Source organism: Schistocerca nitens, chromosome 10 (genome assembly GCF_023898315.1).
Source record: "Schistocerca nitens isolate TAMUIC-IGC-003100 chromosome 10, iqSchNite1.1, whole genome shotgun sequence".
Taxonomy (NCBI): Eukaryota; Metazoa; Arthropoda; class Insecta; order Orthoptera; family Acrididae; genus Schistocerca; species Schistocerca nitens.
Genome location: NC_064623.1, coordinates 48,483,168 through 48,499,878, shown reverse-complemented (window position 1 = coordinate 48,499,878; position 16,711 = coordinate 48,483,168). Strand labels below are relative to the sequence as shown.

The window sequence follows — 16,711 nt, the reverse complement described above, 5'->3', positions numbered from 1 at the left end:
TGGGGTAGCCGTGCGGTCTCGGACGTCATGTCACGGTTCGCGCGGCTGCCCCCGTCGGAGGTTCGAGTCCTCCCTCGGGCATGGGTGTGTGTGTTGTCCTTAGTGTCCGATGACCTCAACGGTTTGGTCGCATAGTCCTTACCAAAAGTTTACAATTTTTGCTTTCACGGTTCCTAGGTAATGTTAAAAGTAGTATTCAAGTCAGTCATACACAAACCACTGAATTATTCCAACTGCTATCCGTTTCAGCAACATCTGCGGAACAATTAGACCAATATGCGTACAATATAATGTATTACGTTTCGGAGAATCAAGTTTCTTTGCTATAAAAACCGGTTCGTCATTAAATATTTTTGAGTAGCTGCCTTTGTGACCTAATGGGATCGTACTCTGATGTGTACTTCTTGCGATATTGTCATTTTTCAACGGCTTTTAACCTGTTTGGATTTTTGTTCATTACACTGCCATCTGTCACTCAATGAAAAACAATATTCAATACAAAAGTTAGGTTTTTTTTCCGAATGTACCGGATGCGCCATAAAAAAGGGGTTTCTTTTCAAGATTTCAAAGCTGACCCCCTTCCACTACCTGAAGGTGGGGCAGGAGGGTCGAGCTTGTTGACATTGAATGTCCCACTTCGAGACGAACAACTTCGGTTTCAATCTTTTTACAGCCCAATTTTTAGTTTTCTAGGTATTTCCCAAAATGATATTAAATGCCTCAATCTGTATATTACTGACCGAGCGAGGTGGCGCAGTGGTTAGACACTGGACTCGCATTCGGGAGGACGACGGTTCAATCCCGCGTCCGGCCATCCTGATTTAGGTTTTCCGTGATTTCCCTAAATCACTCCAGGCAAATGCCGGGATGGTTCCTCTGAAAGGGCACGGCCGACTTCCTTCCCCATCCTTCCCTAATCCGATGAGACCGATGACCACGCTGTCTGGTGTCCTTCCCCAAAACCAACCAATCTGTATATTACTAGCGGAAAAAATCACCAGACCCCCAGCAGCTCAATGTGTGCTGTCCTTAGGTTAGTTAGGTTTAAGTAATTCTAAATCTAGGGGACTGATGACCTCAGATGTTAAGTCCCACAGTGCTCAGAGCCATTTGAACCCAGCAGGTGGTTCCCAATGTAACGGCTTCCAGGACAACAAAAAATTCGTTTACAATATTTGATATAATTTTTGGCCGAATTTTAAAATTTAAAATGCTGTCATCTATATCATTACGGACTCTAATTGTACGTTAAAAACTTAACACAGTAAGTGAAGTATTAAAGATAGAAACTGTCTTGAGGCAGCAAAGATCACAGAACTCAAATAACCCAGACTGTTCAGCCAGTATTTGACAGCTAGACCACTTATTAGCTTGCAACAAACATCACATGTACTTTCCACTCAATTCGGAACTTTTTCTCGCAAACCCTCCCCCCCCCCCCCCTACCCACACACAGACCAAAAATGAAGGGAAAGAAATTTAAATGTTCTCTGTTTATTCAGCAAAACATCTGCAATAGGTACAACGGTTTAATTTACTACTTCTTTAGTAATAACTCTATTCGCAGCACATTTTTCAGACAATATCCACATACATGTACCGGCAAAATTTAATAATTGTGTGACACACAGTTCAGGAAATATAACACTATAAATATGAAATGCTCAAAAAATAGTTTTGCGTCTGTAACGCTAAAAGTTTTCCGTGCTTAAGTCATTAACACGCTTAACCCATTAACTCATTTCTAAAGTAGTCAGCCGTCTGAAGCTATTTTATACATGGCAGTTCGATTCTTTAATGAATATTCATCACAAGCGACTTCTAATCAAATTATTTCCCTTCTCGATTGGGCGACTGGTTTCGCGCTTTCCTGTGACAAAGGCCACAGTTCGTAGTAACTGACGGAAAATCATCGTTTAAAATGGAAATATGTGTCGTTCCTCAAGGAAGAGTTTGAGGCACTCAGCTGTTTTAAATATATATAAAGGATTTGGGAGACAAATCTGAGCAGCCCTCTTCGACTTTTGTCTGATGATACCGTCATTTACCGTCAAGTAAACTCACCAGAAGATCAAACCCAACTGGAAAATGATTTAGCTAAGATATTAGTATGGAACTAAAAGTGACAATTGACTGTAAATAATGAAAAGTTTGAGGTCATCCACTCGAGCTCTAAAACGAATAAGTTACTTTCCGGTTACATGATCAATCGCACAAATCTAAAGACTGTCATTTCAGCTAATGAGCCGGGGATTGCAATACGAACAACTTAAACAAGAACGATCAGACAGATTATGTTGTGGGTAAGGCAAACCGAAGACTGCGTTTTATTGGCAGAACACTTTCAAGATGCAACATGTCTACTAAAGAGACTGCCTTCACTATTCCTGTCCGTCCTCTTACGGAGTATTGCTGCGCTATATGGGATCCGTTCCAGGTAGGATTGACGAAGGGCAGCGAAAAAGCTCAGAGTAGGGCAGCTTGTTTCGGATTACCGTGAAATAGGGAAGAGAGAGTCGCGGATGTGATATGTGAGTTGGGGTGGCAATCATTAAAATAAAGGCTTATTTCATAACGGCGAGAACTTTTCACTAAATTTCAGTCACCAGCTTCCTCCTTCAAACGCGAAAATTTTTGTTGGCGCCAACCTACGTAGAGAGACATTATCATCGTAAGGGAACTCTTAGCTGGCACGGAAAGATTTAAATATTTGTTTTACCCGCGCTAGGGAAATAGCATGAAGGTGGGCGGAAGAACCCTCTGCCAGGCACTTAAGTACGTTTTGAATTGTATTCATGTAGATGTAGATGGATGAATCAGGAGTGGTGGGTTACTGTTAAGTCTTGACACTGACTTTATCAGAATATTTGTTTGGTGGTACTGTACCTGAGACTGTCGACTGAGATTAAATCCCACCTTCTGTGGACTTAAGTGCGTGGAACACACTTGCTGGGATCCTAGCTGGAGATGTGTGAGAGGCGAGAGCGGGCTGCTGCTACCTGTTGCGGACTGCGAGAAGCGACTGGAGCCTCAGCGGCTACTGGGCTGTTGACGCCTGCGCTACCGGCGCGTCCTTCAGACTGCCTCGGTCAGCTCGCGGTCTCCCTGCGCGAGCGTCCCGAATAACTTGACGCACACCCTGTTACCGCTCACAGTACAGCTGCTGTACCTGCCACGCTCTGGTTTCCCCCGGAATGTGCAGGGAAACCCAAACCCTTGAGCTCACATTTATGCATACGGTGTTGCTGGTGTTGTTGTGGTGTTCAGTGGTTTGATGCAGCTGTCCATAACAGGCATCCTGTGGAAACCTCTCATCTCTTTATAAGTTGTGCAGTGTACAACCACCTACCATTTTAGCATACCTTTCCACAATTTCCTCCATTACCAAACTGACGATTGTTTCATGACTTTCTTGCGGTCTTTCCAAGGCGTTTGATTGTGTAGATCATGATACTCTCTTAGAAAAACGCAAGTTTTATGGAACTAATGTCTTTACACATAGCTAGTTTCAGTTATACTTATCAAACGAATACAAAACGTTGCGCTGAATAATTCAGACAATGTCGGAAAGGTAAAAAATTTTAGTGACTGGTGATAAAAAAAAGAAAAAAGAAAAAAAAAGAAATCACAGAGGGAGCCCCCCCCACAGGGTTGAGTTTTGGGTCCACTTCTATTCCTTGTGTATGTGAATGACCTTCCAGTTAACATTCATCAAGCAAAATTGGAACTTTTTGCAGATTATATTAGTGTTATAATAAATCCCATTAGACAGAAAGCAACAGAAGAGTTGGTAAACGAGACTTCCCAAATAATTGTTAAGTGGTTCTATGAAAATGTACTCTGCCTAAATTAAAAAAAAGAAACATACTACATTCAGTTCTGTGCTACAAACGGGGTGATACCAATAACTGATGTAGCACATCAGCACGAGTCAGTGAATAGGGTAGAAAGCTCCAAATTTTTTGGGTCCATATCGATGAGAACATGGACTGGAAGTTTTCTATTACTGAACTTCTCGGACGATTAAATTCAGGTACTTTTTCCCACGGATGCCATTTAGGTACCTCTTCAAGGAGCTAGGCATTTTAACTGCACCGCCACAAAACATTTATTCGCTAGTGAAATTCGTCATAAGTAAACCATCACAATTCGAGAAGAAAGTGGCTTACATACTTTCAACACTACAGGGAAAAATAACCTTCGTTACCCATCGTTAAGGCTTTCAGTGACTTAGAAAGGAGGTCAATATGCAGCAACAAAAGTTTTTGATCATTTGCCCAATAACATAAAATACCTAACACGGAGCGAAACGAGATTTAAATCTGATTTAAAATGATTTCTCATAGACAACTCCTTCTATTCCATTAATGAATTTCTACTTAAAAACTGTAGTGAGTAAAAAAAGAAAAAGAAAGAAATTTAAGTGTAGTTGCATGAGTAGGACTGAAAATAATATGTTATAATGTAAATGTGGTGTGACTAGGACCTCCCGTCGGATAGACCGTTCGCCGGGTGCAAGTCTTTCGATTTGACGCCACTTCGCCGACTTGCCGGAAATCGAACTCGGGCCCTTAGGATTGACATTCTGTCGCGCTGACCACTTTTTTTTTCATTTTGTTCGGTATTGCTCGTTGCGTTTGGTCTGGGCGGACGTCACAAGACATCCGTTCAAGGCGATAGTTGACTCCTTTACTCAGTTTTTTTATTACAGGAAGCGAGCAGCCCTCTGACCGAACACGCTGAGCTACCGTGCCGGCTTTTATGAAAATTATGATGATTAGGACAACACAGGGGAGAAAATCTCCGACCTAGCCGGGAATCGAACTCGGGCCCTTAGGTTTGACATTCTGTCACGCTGACCACACAGCTACCGGCGGCGAACAATAATGATTTCATTAACGTTGATAGTAACTATGTATAAATATCCTGTAAATTGACTCATTCACACCATAAAAGAATCTCTGAAACGACCTGTGGAACATGTAATTAACTAACTAAGGCCAAGAAGTATCCTATAGACCGATACCTTCTTTCTGTTCAGTTTTTCTCCTCAATTCGATTCAGTATTTCTTCATTAGTTACTCAATTGTCTCATCTAATCTTCAGCATTCTTCTATAACACCGTATTTCGATATCTTCTATTCTCATCTGGCTTCAACTGTTTATTCTCCACATTTGACTTACATATAAGGCTACAATCCATAAAAATACATTCAGAAAGGACTTCGTAACGCATTACACCTTCCAGTCGCAATAATGTGATCGCCGGTGAAATACCTGAATAACCAGCTTTAGCAGCACGGACGCTGCCAGAAGTGCAGAAAAGAGTCAGTGAAATTATGGAAGGTACCGACAGGGATGTGGAACTCTGCTGACTCCAGTACCATGGTCAGCTACGGAAAGTTTCTCGGTTGAGGGTCCACCGCGTGAACACCCAGATCGAGGCGGTCCCACAGATACTCGATTGCGTTGAGATCCAGGGATGGCCAAGAGAGTACGGCAAACTCATCCTGGTGCACTTCAAACCACGTATGTACACTGCGAGCTGTATGACACGCTGCATTATCCTGCTGGTAGATGCCAACGTACGGAGGAAAAACAAACTACTTGTAGACGTGGAAATGGTCCCCATGGAGAAATGAATGCATGAATGTGTTGTCCCACTGTGTCTTATATAATGAAAAGATCACTCTAAGATTCCCACGAAAACATTGTTCAGACCATAACGCTTCCTCCTTCGGCCTGGACCCTTCCGACGGTTGTTCCCTTGTGTCCTTTTTTTCTCTCAAGGCATTTCATGCCGTACACACCAACAGCCAAATGTCGCATAGAGCATAAAACGCGATGCATATGAACGGACCGCCTGTCCATACTGAGCAGACGTTAATTTGCGGTACTGGATTGCAGATTCCAGCATTTACCGCCGACGAACGGCAGTCAACCTGGATGAACCAGGCGCCTGCTCTGCAACATTTGCCCACCCGCAGCAACATTCGCTGAACGACCGTTGAGGAGACACTGTTGATAGCCCGTTGGTTCATCTGGGTGGTCAGTTGTTCGACTGTTGCACGTCTGGTCAGCCATACACATCACCGCAGCCATCGTTCACTACTGTCATCTGCGGCCCGTGGTGCATTACAGTTGAGCCTGCCGGAGTGGCCGTGCGGTTCTAGGCGCTACAGGCTGGAACCGCGAGACCACTACGGTCGCAGGTTCGAATCCTGCCTCGGGCATGGATGAGTGTGATGTCCTTAGGTTAGTTAGGTTTAAGTAGTTCTAAGTTCTAGGGGACTGATGACCTCAGTAGTTAAGTCCCATAGTGCTCAGAGCCATTTGAACCTCTTTTTTTTTTTTTTTTTTTTTTTTTTTTTTTTTTTTTTTTTTTTTTTTGCATCACCGTTGCCTCGGCGTCGGTTTTGCATAGCTCTGTTTTTCCATGCACTGTACTTTAACCATGGCGGCACGAGAACAGTTTACAATCTTAGTCGTTTCGGAAATGTTTCCACACATGTTTCGAAAGCAAATGATCAAACCCTTTTGGCCGTCAGATAAATCGCTCCATTTCCGCATTACGACAACTACCTCAATATATGAATATATGAAGATGGTTTCTGTCCGAAAGAACAGGTACCATCCGTGACCGTGCAGCTCTCTAGAATGAAATGATAATTAAATCAAGACGTTAATCAGTCCACATGCGTTGATATATATCAACGGGGACAGTTGAAAATGTGTGCCCCGACCGGGACTCGAACCCGGGACCTCCAGCTTACATGCCCCCGAGGGCACCCTGGATAGAGCGACTGCAGGCGCTTATCCCTTGCACGCTCCCCCTGAGACTCAGATTCCCAACTCTATGTCCACGCACTACATTCGTAGTGCCCCCCTGCCCATTACACTTATTATTCGCGGCAGACAATCTTACTGAGTCCCGTAAGACTTCGGACAGTGCGTATGCATCATCAACACTCTACCAAATCAACGGCTACTAACGAATATCTTCGCAAATACGTGGCTGGCTCTAGATATATTCGACTAATTGAAAGGAAATGTTACACTGGGCGGCGAATGTTCAACAGTAAGTTAGCTATCAGACTGCCCACTCTCAAAGATAAAACTTATCTATCTATTTTGTAGAGCTACTGTGCTTAGTAATAAGTTTCGTGACTTCTTTTCTGTTAAAATTGTCCCTATGTTGATCTGTTTGGTCTCTTATCTATACAGCCGTCGATCATAATAGGTTACTGTAGATAAAATTTTGATTTCTGAATCCTTCGCTTCTTGGTTTCTTTATTGAAAAGTACGTGTTGCTAGCACTGATTTTTCTTCTTTCTCCACTGTTCCTTCACACGCGTGTTTACGCCTCTATCTGCAATCCCATGTACACTTTTACCACACGTACATGGAATAATAATAGGCCGAAGGACTAAGATGGAAAGTAAAAACACAGGTTCCCTCCCTTTTGTTAAAAACGCAGCCAATCATTCCGTAAGATTTTATTTAAGAATAAAATCAGATCAGTTTTTAGAAAAAAACCTGTAAAAGATAAACGCCTTCCTCAATCGGCGGGTGGGGTGTGTGAAATTCCTTGTACTTTTGGAAATATTTACAGTGGAACTACAAAGAGAGGCGCGAATACGCGTCTGAAGGAACACAAAAGTCTTTGCGACCAGGGAGAGTAGAAAAATCATGTGATTTCCGTAAACTGTTCCAGGCAAATGCCGGGATGGTTCCTTTTAAGGGGCACGTTCGCTTTCCTGCCCCGTCCTTGAATCAATCCGAGCTCCTGTACCGTCTCTATTAAGCTCGATGTCGACGGGACGTAAAGCCCTTGTCTTCCTTCCTTCCTTTAGAAAAATCACCTGTAGCAGAGCATGCTCCTCAGCCTTGATCTGTGCCGGCCGCTGTGCCCGAACGGTTCTAGGCGCTTCAGTCTGGAGCGGCGCTGCTGCTGCTGCGGTCGCAGGTTCGAATCCTGCCTAGGGCATGGATGTGTGTGATGTCCTTAGGTTGGTTAGATTTAAGTAGTTCTAAGTCTAGGGGATTGATGACCTCAGATGTTAAGTCCCATAGTGCTTAGAGCCATTTGATTTGAAACTTGAAATTGTGAAGGAAACATTCCCGAAACCATAATATTATCTACTTCACTGTGGCTCTACAAGGTTTTTCATAAGCGATGGTCAATGTTCAGGGATATGACAGGAATTATCATTCGAAACAAAATAAGTAAACATGAGCTCTAAAACGCATTCCTTAAAGAGCTATGATCAATTCATGCTCTTCGTTACTGTGAAACAGATCTCTTCTACTGTAACCTCTTTGCTTTCCATTCCTTGGGAAGTGGTAGTATGGGCTAAGACAAGAAAAAAATGTCCAGTAGGCACGCGCCCTAAAGTAGCGAAGATGAACAAGTGCTCATAACTTTCAAGGAATGCATTTTAGAACAGGTGTTTACTGGAAATTTTTTTCGTGTTTTGGTCAACACTATCACTTCGCAAAATGCGGAAAGCAAAAGAGCTTGGAGTAGAAGAGAATTGTTTCACAGTATCGAAGATCAAAGCCACATTTACTTGACTTTTTTGTTTCGAATGATCATTTCTGTCATATCCCTGAATATTGATCATGACTTCTGAAACACCCCGTATACAGTAGCTATCGAAATACACTACTGGCCATTAAAATTGCTACACCAAGAAGAAATGCTGATGAGAAACGGATATTCATTGGACAAATATATTATTCTAGAACTGACACGTGATTACATTTTCACGCAATTTGGGTGCATAGATCCTGAGAAATCAATATCCAGAACAACCACCTCTGGCTGTATTAACTGCCTTGATACGCCTGGGCTTTGAGTCAAACAGAGTTTGGATGGCGTGTACAGGTACAGCTGCCCTTGCAGCTTCAACACGATACCACAGTTCATCAAGAGTAGTGACTGGCGTATTGTGTCGAGCCAGTTGCTCGGCCACCATTGACCAGACGTTTTCAGTTGGTGAGAGATCTGGAGAATGTGCTGGCCAGGGCAGCTTTCGAACATTTTCTGTATCCAGAAAGGCCGTACAAGATCAGCAACATGCGGTCGTGCATTATCCTGCTAAAATGTAGGGTTTCACAGGAATCAACTGAAGGGTAGAGCCACGGGTTGTAACACATCTGAAATGTAACGTCCACTGTTCAAAGTGCCGTCAATGCGAACAAGAGGTGACCGAGACCTGTAACCAATGGCACCCCACACCATCACGCCTGGTGATACTCCAGTATGGCGATGACGAATACACGCTTCCAATGTGCGTTCTCCGTGATGTCGCCAAACACGGATGCGACCATCATGATGCTGTAAACAGAAGCTGGATTCATCCGAAAAAATGACGTTTTGCCATCCGTGCACCCAGGTTCGTCGATGAGTACACCATCGCTGGCGCTCGTGTCTGTGATGCAGCGTCAAGGGTAACCGCAGCCATGGTATCCGAGCTGATAGTCCATGCTGCTGCGAACGTCGAACTGTTCGTGCAGATGGTTGTTGTCTTTCAAACGTCCCCATCTGTTGACTCCGGGACCGAGACGTGGCTGCACGATCCGTTACAGCCGAGCGGATAAGATGCCTGTCATCTCGACTGCTAGTGATACGAGGCCGTTGGGATCCAGCAGGGCGCTCCGTATTACCCTCCTGAACCCACCGATTCCATATTCTGCTAACAGTCACTGGATCTCGACGAACGCGAGCAGCAATGTCGCGATACGTTAAGCCGCAATCGCGATAGGCTACAATCCGACCTTTATCAAAGTCGACAACGCGATGGTACGCATTTCTCCTCCTTACACGAGGCATCACAACAACGTTTCACGAGGCAACGCCGGTCGACTGCTGTTTGTGTATGAGAAATCGGTTGCAAACTTTCCTCATGTCAGCACATTGTACGTGTCGTCACCGGCGCCAACCTTGTGTGACTGCTGTGAAAAGCTAATCATTTGCATATCACAGCATCTTCTTCCTGTCGGTTAAATTTCGTGTCTGTAGCACGTCATCTTCGTGGTGTAGCAATTTTAATGGGCAGTAGTGTATACACCGTGCGGCGGGGAAGTTAATAATTTTGTTGTTCCAAATGGAATGCAGTTTAATCACGTAGTGTCTATAGTGTGATTGACGTCGGATTGGTGCTTCATGGTGTAACGCTTTGCATTTCCGCCTGTGTGTATGTAAGTATAACCCCTTACACTGTGACGAGACAGACGATACACCAGTTGGTAGCGCCGTGTTCTTCTAGTGCGTCTAAGCTGCGCACGGAAGATTGCTGGCTGTCCATGTCTCAGCAGTGGCGCCGCTGTTTCCTCGGCGCGAGACGACGCCAGCACTCGCTGAGCTGCGTGTGCGTCTCGCATTACCCTACGCAGGAGCTGCGCGCCGGCTCAGCACCGCTCACGCACTTCCTGCGGGAGAGTTTGCTCCCAGCTTCTCGCAGCACAGCCACGCGTGTACCACAGTCTTAACAGACACAGTGACGACTTCATTTTCAGTGTTTGCCACCTCAATTGGGGAAAACGGAACTCTTTTAGGATCACTTCGTCTGCCTCTTTGTCTTTCTATCTTTCCGTCCCTTTTCTCAGGAACGGGTAGATCCATGAAATTGAAATATACGTCACATATTCAGGTCCGCGGTCACATGGCGATGTATAAAAGTAAATCTCCTAAGACAATGCAGTCAAAACATACGGCCATTTCTGTCACATATTTTGACATTCGCAAACTCACTTATAAAAACCCCCAGGGTACTTCTGTTGACCTAAAATCACAAAATTTGCCAAGAAGCAAGGTGCCACACTACAACCGAAAAAAATCAGGAAATTGTTAATTTGTAACTATATCTCACGAAAAAATAAATTTTTCGCCATTTGTTATGAGATAGTTTTTCTGTCAGTCTATTGAGACCCCTTTTCTCTCAGGAACCGTAGACTTTAAAATTTATGTCACATACTGACGTCTACAGTAACTTGGTGGCGTAATGAATCTAAGCTAAGTCAGTGCAATCAAAAGGTACGGCTATTCATGTCACGTACTTTGATATTCGCAAATAGCCGGCCGATGTGGACGAGCGGTTCTAGGCGCTTCAGTCTGGAACCTCACGACCGCTACGGTCGCAGGTTCGAATCCTGCCTCGGGCATGGATGTGTGTGATGGCCTTAGGTTAGTTAGGTTTAAGTAGTTCTAAGTTCTAGGGGACAGATGACATCAGATGTTAAGTCCCATAGTGCTCAGAGACGTTTGAACCATTTGATATGCGCAAATACACTCATCAAATCCTACAGGCTACTTGCTGTTACGTAGGATAATGACATTTGCCTATACGCAAGTTTTCACACTACATCCAAAGGAAGAAAGTCCAAAAATTGCCAATTTCTAAAAATAAGATTCAAAATTTCATCATTTATTATCAGATTTAGTAAAGGACGAGCAACCAGTAATCAAATTGCCGACATTCAGTGGAGTATGGAAAAGGAAAGAGAATGCGAGGAAGAGCTGTATCTCTGCTTTATTGATTATGCCAAAGCCTTTTATTGTGTCGATCACAATAAATTATGGGAAGTAATGAAAAATATGAGAGTACCAGGTCACCTCATTCATCTCATATGGAGTTTATACCGACCAAGAAGCCGCGGTGAGGACTGTATGCGGAACAACTAAGTGCATCAACTTACTTATTGAGTCTGGGTTCATACTACGAACTTACTTATTCAATCCGTATGCATAGCACGTTGTGAGGAATGCCGAGCTAGATGAAGAAGAAACCGGAATTAAAGTAGCTTGGATATATGTAGACAAGCTCAGACACGCAGATGATCGATACTGTTGGCGGAAAGGGAAGAAGGTCATCAGTCCCCTAGAACTTAGAACTACTTAAACCTAACTAACCTAAGGACATCACACACATCCATGCCCGAGGCAGGATTAGAACCTGCGACCGTAGCGGCCGCGCGGTTCCAGACTGTCTTGCTGAAGGTGAAAGAAGGAAGTGAAAAAGCTGCTCTTAGACTGAAAGTTGAGAAACGAAAATTGTGGCAACTACAACCATCATTTCATTGCATATAGGAGGTCAAACAACATAGGTACTATCTGCTGATGTTGACTGCAGCCACGAAATCAGGAGACGCTTCCTGCTTGGTAGAAAGGCAATGGTTAACCTTCACAAGGTTTTAAGGAGTAGAGATATAACTTTAGCAAGAAAGATCTGTATTGTAAGTACTATGATCTTCCCATCTGTATGGATATGAATCCTGGACCATTGGAAAGGTGGAACGGTGAAGGATACACTCATTTGAATTGTGGTGTTGGAGGAAACTTGTTAGAGTCCCCGGGACTGCAAAAAGAACGATTAGGTCAATATTAGAGCAAATAAAACCAGAGTGCTCCCTGGCAGGTCTGATACTAAAACAGAAGCTGATCTACTTTGAACACATCATGAAAAGACGTCTAGAAAAAAAAAACAGTGCTGAGAAAATCGTAGGGACTAGGAGAAGGAGGCGTCAGAGGATGGCATGACAGAAGTAATGTTTTCCAACCTGGAAAGCCTATGGGTGAAAGTGCAGGACAGAAGAAATTGGCGTACTTTGGTCCACGGAGCACGGAGAGTTGGAACTGATTGAACGAATAGAGAGAGAGAGAGAGAGAGAGAGCTATCAGATTGTCTGCTCGTCCGTGTGTTGAGACCCTCTTTTCTCAGGTACATGTAGAGGTATCAATTTGAAATTTATGTCACACACTAAAGTCTATAGTGACTTGGTGGTGTAATGAATGTAAGCTTCTAATTCAATGCAGCCAAAAGGTACGGCTATTTATGTAACACACTCTACCTGAAAACTCACGCATCAAAACCTGTAGCGTACTTCCCCTTGACGTAGAATCATAAAATTTCGCAAGAAGAAAAGTTTCACAGTACAATTAAAGGAAACGAAATCAAACAATCGTTAGTTTGTAACTATACCACACGAAAAAAATATTACTTTTGTCATTTGTTATCCGACTTCAAACTTGAAATTACAACTTTCTCGAAAGTCTTGGAGTCCCTGTGACCGATATCTTGCTTACTATCAGTGTCGATAAGAGACAACAATCCTCAAGAGCGTCGATTCCCAGAATGGTTAAACTGTCTGTATCAGTAACTTTGTGCACAATCCTCAATGCGAGAATCGTAGTCGCACCTGGCCAATTTTTGTTACACACTGCAACAGCAGCGCTCCAAGCGGACAGAAAGCTACATTTACGAATTCGGTATCGGATGAGTGCGAGTAACATCGTTTGTATGGATTTGTATCATAGTTGTTACGATACGGAGCATAGATAGTGGCATCAAAATCGGCACTAACTAAAAAAATTGGCCAAATGCTAGGTCTCGCGCAATGGGAGTTCCGTACAAACTTAATTCATCCATCCCCGGCATCGAGAACCTAGACGATTTTTTTCCTGTTACTAGTAACGATATTAGCAAGATACCGATCCCGGAAATTCCTAGAGTCTATCGAAATGACTACAGTATTTCCAGAGCCTAGCCCAAACATACATAAAGAAGCGTCCAGAGAAATTCAGTTATTACATGTAGAGAGAGGAGATTCAATAAAATGCTTATTTGCTGACTAAAAAGCATGATTAAACCTTACATTTTACGTTTGCGTGTTTCCTACGGGCTCTGGAACGTATGAAATGGTACATTAAAGGAATGTTTATCAACGTTTCTCTTGTAACCTATAGAGGCATACTGAAGAATTAATTTTCTTTTTAAGGTAAAAAAAAATTGATCGTAAACTGTAGAAAATATTTTGCAGAAAGTCGTCGTATGTCTACTCAACAGCGTGAAGTTTTCTTCAGTACACATTGTGGTGAATTCAGTAAATTTGGAACGTAGGAAACGTGCATGCAATACATTGCTACATTACTTAACGCACCAAATAAGCCACCACAATACAGCTGAAGGGAAAACCAAACAGACGTGATAAAAAAAAGTCAAAAGGCATAAAACTTTTTTGCAACACAGAAGAAAGCAATTGCATAATTGTTGCTACATATGGGCCACAAACGACAGCCACTTTCAACATATTCGGTTTTGAAGCAAACGTGATTAAATTTACAAGAACAGTCTTGTGTCACAAAGTCGAGTTAAATGCAAGAATGAGCGCATAATTAGACTCCATTGAAAACTGTCGCGTTTCAGAAAAACTGCCTATCATAAGAAGAACGTACAACAGGAATATATGTTTCTCGTGCATTAAATGTTTTTGTATTCCCTTTCTGAAATTCTACACATATTCGAAAGTATTTCTTCCTGAGTAAGTCGCAGCTTATATCACTGAATCAGTGAGATTCGCCTGTTTTTTTTTTTAACATTTATTTCACGATCATTCATGTCTCTTGATAATATACTGATCATCGGAACACAAAAATATAATAACTATGAGGTTAATTAAGTAGAAAAGTAATTAAAAACAAACATTAATGTTAAGGCTGGATTTCTCGCCGCTAGGGGCGCTGGAGTCGTTCTAACTGTCAGACGGTCACTATTTTCGTAGTAGTGAGTGTCGCGACTGTGTATATTTGATATTTGACTGGGCGTGTAGTTTGCGCGTGTAGGAATTTTGGTCAGAAGTCGCCGGTGATCAATTTACCATCAAGCCAAGTAGTGCCAACAGACAGAGAAGAAACTGGAATAGCATTAGGTGATTGTCGAGTGGAGACTTCGTTCTTTGTCTCCCGCTCATGTGAAATTCACGTACAGCATGAAGCGCTAGAATTTCCCTTCTATACATGTTTGCGACTCCGGTCGCACTAGCAGTATCATTATCGGTTCTGGCTAACAAACAAATCATCAGCAGATTATCTGTTGAAAAAGAAAGAAAAGGTAGATAATAGCTTACTAGCTAACTCAAATAGGACTTTTAAAGCTAAATTTTAATAAGATGGGTATTGCTGGTTCTCACTGTTGCAAATACGTTTCGGCCTTATGGATGTAAGTTGAATTCTCGTGACAGGTTCCGCGTTAAGTCTGTCCCAGTATATATTTTTCTCGATACAGAAGCTGAGAACTTTGACTCATACATATACGCATTCTTTTTATTTGGTTTCGGAATGTGGCCATACAGACATTCCAACACAAGAAATGGTATATTACAATTTGTTTGGACGTTACATGGTAAACATTACGTCGTGTCCTGGTACGAAGTTACTTAGGCTTAACAAAGGACTGATTCGAAATAAAACTACTACTTCAGAGTACACCAAAACGAGTAAAGAAAATATAACACAGGATACACAGTGGCAGTATGGTACGAAAGTCCTACTGGTAACACAGGAAGAAATGATGAATCGTCATTCTGCATCTACATCTAAATCTACATCCATACTCCGCAAGCCACCTGACGGTGTGTGGCGGAGGGTACCCTGAGTACCTCTATCGGTTCTCCCTTCCATTCCAGTCTCGTATTGTTCGTGGAAAGAAGGATTGTCGGTATGCCTCTGTGTGGGCTCTAATCTCTCTGATTTTATCCTCATGGTCTCTTCGCGAGATATACGTAGGAGGGAGCGATATACTGCTGGACTCTTCGGTGAAGGTATGTTCTCGAAACTTCAACAAAAGCCCGTACCGAGCTACTGAGCATCTCTCCTGCAGAGTCTTCCACTGGAGTTTATGTATCATCTCCATAACGCTTTCGCGATTACTAAATGATCCCGTAACGAAGCGCGCTGCTCTCCGTTGGATCTTCTCTATCTCTTCTATCAACCCTATCTGGTACAGATCCCACACTGCTGAGCAGTATTCAAGCAGTGGGCGAACAAGCGTACTGTAACCTACTTCCTTTGTTTTCGGATTGTATTTCCTTAGGATTATTCCAATGAATCTCAGTCAGGCATCTACTTTACCGACGATCAACTTTATATGATTATTCCATTTTAAATCACTCCTAATGCGTACTCCCAGATAATTTATGGAATTAACTGCTTCCAGTTGCTGACCTGCTATTTTGTAGCTAAATGATAAGGGATCTATCTTTCTATGTATTCGCAGCACATTACACTTCTCTACATTGAGATTCAATTGCCATTCCCTGCACCATGCGTCAATTCGCTGCAGATCCTCCTGCATTTCAGTAAAATTTCCCATTGTTACAACCTCTCGATACACTACAGCATCATCTGCAAAAAGCCTCAGTCAACTTCCGATGTCATCCACCAGGTCATTTATGTATATTGTGAACAGCAACGGTCCCATGACACTCCCCTGTGGCACACCGGAAATCACTTTAACCTCGGAAGACTTCTCTCCATTGAGAATGACATGCTGCGTTCTGTTATCTAGGAACTCCTCAATCCAATCACACAATTGGTCTGATAGTCCATATGCTATTACTTTGTTCATTAAACGACTGTGGGGAACTGTATCGAACGCCTTGCGGAAGTCAAGAAACACGGCATCTACCTGTGAACCCGTGTCTATGGCCCTCTGAGTCTCGTGGACGAATAGCGCGAGCTGGGTTTCACACGACCGTCTTTTTCGAAACCCATGCTGATTCCTACAGAGTAGATTTCTAGTCTCCAGGAAGGTCATTATACTCGAACATAATACGTGTTCCAAAATTCTACAACTGATCGACGTTAGAGATACAGGTCTATAGTTCTGCGCATCTGTTCGACGTCCCTTCTTGAAAACGGGGATGACCTGTG

General features: G+C 43.0%; 1 protein-coding gene across 1 annotated transcript in view; it reads right to left on the bottom strand.

Annotated features, from left to right (window-relative positions):
* The window catches only part of LOC126210532 (uncharacterized), a 35,862-nt gene extending 32,855 nt beyond the window's left edge, over positions 1-3,007 (bottom strand). Inside the window, exon 1 of the mRNA XM_049939784.1 lies at positions 2,887-3,007. The gene's annotated coding sequence lies outside the window, so the exon portion shown is untranslated. The remainder of the gene's footprint in view (positions 1-2,886) is intronic.
* Positions 3,008-16,711: the final 13,704 nt, after the last annotated feature.